Source organism: Panthera onca, chromosome X (genome assembly GCF_046562875.1).
Source record: "Panthera onca isolate mPanOnc1 chromosome X, mPanOnc1 haplotype 2, whole genome shotgun sequence".
Lineage (NCBI taxonomy): Eukaryota > Metazoa > Chordata > Mammalia > Carnivora > Felidae > Panthera > Panthera onca.
The window spans coordinates 2003669-2007168 of NC_138357.1; positions in this window are offsets into that span (position 1 = coordinate 2003669).

Consider the following 3500-nt stretch of genomic DNA (forward strand, 5'->3'; position numbering starts at 1 on the left):
CAGTTGTCCTTTTACTGAGCACGATGCCCCCCGGCCGTGTCCCACACCGACCAGTAGGTGCCAGAGCCAAGCAGGGCAGCCGGAACCACCTGCCGGCCCATTCCTGGCCTCTACCCCGCTGGGCCCTGCGCCGCACCCCTGTGAGCACCCGCCCGGCTCCCTGCTGCAGCGCCAGCGCCCAGTAAAACACGCTTTATTTATGTTTTTAATGTTTATTAATTTTTGAGAGACAGAGCATGCGTGGGGGAGGGGCAGCGAGAGAGGGAGACCGAATCCGAAGCAGGTTCCGGGCTGTGAGCTGTCGGCACAGAGCGCCGATGCAGGGCTCGAACCTGCGAACGGTGAGATCATGACCTGAGCCAAAGTCGAGGCTTAACCGACTGAGCGCCCCCCCTCCCCAGGCGCCCCTAGTAAAACACACTTTAAATGAAGGAGAGCCTTCAGTGGGCCCGCTGGCGTGGCCAGCCTGCTTTGGGAATTTCTGAGTCGGTCTGCCCTTCACCGCCACCCCCCACCCCCACCCCGGGCTCTCCACGGTGAACTCTCGCCTGCCCCACATCTCAGTAGCAGCCTTTGTTTCATGTGTAACTGAGCACAGAAAGCATCAGAATTTCTCCCCCAAATTCCCGGCTTTCCACGGCCGAGTCAGTCCCCCAAGGCCTGGACCCAAACCCTTTGCTCTCCCGGCCCCGTGGGTGAGGTGCAGTTCGCTGAGGTCAGTCCCTGTGCCTGGGCACCGGGTCCCACCCCCTGTGACCCGCTCGGGGATTGCTCTCTTTTCTGCATCTGTGATTTTTCTGTCTCCGTTGACCAGTCCCGGGAGCAGACCAATGGTGCCGTAATACCTTCCGTCAGTAACAACACCCTGCGCCTACCAGCACAGCCCCTCCGGTTCTTGCCCCGTTTCTCCGCTTCTCTTGACTCTACACTCATCGTCCCGCCTAATCTCCAAGGGTAGCAATGGGATCTGTTTCTCATCCCCAGTGTCTGTGCTTATTTTTACATAATAGAATTGTGCTCAGCTCAAGGTACACCCTCCCCCTTTTGTGAGTAGGTGGGGCAGTGGAATGTGGGTGCGTGGGTAACCTCGAGGCTGGGCTCCCTGCCCCACTCCAGCTCCTCGCTGGGACACGGACGCCACAGTGGCCTGGGCGGGGGGGGGGGGGGGGGGGCATGCTACACCGATGAAGGGAAGCTATCGGGCTCTGGGGGATAAAAGGAGCCTCGGGTCCTGACGATGTGGACCTACTGCTTCTGCCCGGGGCTGCCTTCCCGGGTGTTAAAAAAAGTTAATGGACTTGGCAGACGGCCCCTCCTCTGCTGTCCTCTCGCCACCCTCCTTGCGGTGTATTCAATAACCGAATATCTCCTTTAAAAAATCAATACACTTTTGGGTTTTTTTTTTAAGTTTATTTTTATTTTGAGAGACAGAGGCAGTGCAAGCAGGGGAGAGACAGAAAGAGAGGGAGAATTCCAAGCAGGCTGTGCGCTGTCCGCGTGCGGGGCTCAAACCCACAAACCTTGAGATCATGGCCTTAGCTGAAATCGAGAGTCGGACACTTAACCAACTGAGCCACCCAGGTGCCCCGGTGGACTTTGGGTTTCAAAGCAAGTTTAGGTTTGCAGAGAAATGGAGCCGAGGGCAGGGTTCCTAGAGAGAGAGTTCCTCACTCTGCTCCTCAGCTGTATCCACTTCTACTAACATCCCGCAGGGATGTGGGTCACTTGTTACCCCTGATGAGCCAATACTGGTGTGTTATCATTAACCAGGGCCCACGGCTGGCATCAGGGTTCACTCTCTGTGGTGGGTGTCGTGTGGATTTGGACAAACGTATAAGCACAGGGATCCACCTTCACAGGATCGCACAGAATAGTTTCTCGGCCCTGAAAATTCCTGCAAAATGGCTCTATTGAGAGCTCGCATGAAATGAAGTGGACACCCGCCTTCTTTGCCTGCGAATCTGCCACTCAGATCAAACTGCGGAACATTTACATCACTGTGAGAAGCCCCCTCGTGCCTCCACCCATCCAATATCCCGCTCCAGAGACAATGTGGCCGGTGACATCACCCACGTGGCCGTCTGTGTCAGCTGTTCCCTCCTCATCACTGCTGACAAATATCCATTGTATGCATACACCACAATTTATCCGTGTCCCTGTGGGTAGTCATTTGGGTGGTTTCCAGTTCTGGCTATCGTGAATCAAGTGGGTACGCCCGGTCTTTCCTCAGAGGTACGTGCCCGGGAGGAGAGGCGCTGAGCCAGACAGTGGGTGTGCCACTTCTTAAGCTATTGTCTTTGGGGCCCCAGCCCCACAAGGGCCCTCTTCTGAGCTCAGGGACCCTGGCACTAGGTGAGCCCTGCCCCCGTCTCTAAGTTGCGAAGTTTGAGGAGTTGCACCTCCACCCCCACCCCTGTGGTTCCAGTCATAAGGGCTTCGTGAGTCTGCAGGGGCTGCTGTGAGGAAGGACCACAAACCAGAAGCCTTACACAGCCAAAATGTATCGTCTCCCACTTCGGAAGGCCAGGAGGCCAGGATCAAGGTGTCATCGGCAGAGTTGTGCTCTCTCTGAAAGGAACCAGGGAAGGATCTGCCATTGTTTTGACTTCCTCACAGGATCCAGACTGATGGAGAAAGTGGTAACAGGCATGGTGTCAGGAATCCTATCCCCAAAAAGGGGCTTTGTGTATTGGTTTGTTTGCATCTTCAGGCTTGAAAGCACCACCACTTTGAGCCCCCCGCTCCCCCACTCCTTCCCATCACCCTGCCTTTCACCTGAGAAACGTGGAGAGGCTGGGAACTCAACTGACTTGGGGATTCTGAATCTGCATAATTCAACTGAGCTGGATTTTCAGTACTGGGAGCCCTATGGCTACAAAAAGTAAGAGAATATTTAGGGCTTTCATACAAACGAGTACCCACTCTCCTCAAGAACCCCCACAACCATCCCCTGGTGACATTGAACCCATAACTAGGGTCTCTCAGCGAGTTCCAGGGGAACAGGCACACACCAAGACCTAAGAGGTAATAGTTTATACACCAAAAGTATAACAGGATTTTTGTTAGTAAATACTGGCAGAAAGCTGGGAGAATAAGTGTGGGAGTGAATTCTAGAGATGTTACACCAAGGAGGATGGATAGTAACATTGAGTTGGACACAATTTATTGAGCTGGGTGCATTTACAAGAGATTCTACTTAATGTTCACCCAAGCAGCTGGAAGAGACTTAAACTTGAACTCAGTCCTGGCCTAAATTAGGTGATATCAAGATGTCAGAACAATAGAAAATTTGGACAGACCGATTACCAGTAAGGAGATTGAATCAATAGTCAAAAGATTCCCAACAAATGGGCCACCTGGCTGGCTCAGTCAGTGGAGATTGTAACTCTTGATCTCAGGGTTGTGAGTTCGAGGCCCACAGTGGGTGTAGAGATCACTTAAAAATAAAATCTTTTAAAAAACAAATTCCCAACAAACCAAAGTCCAGGACCAGTCTTCTT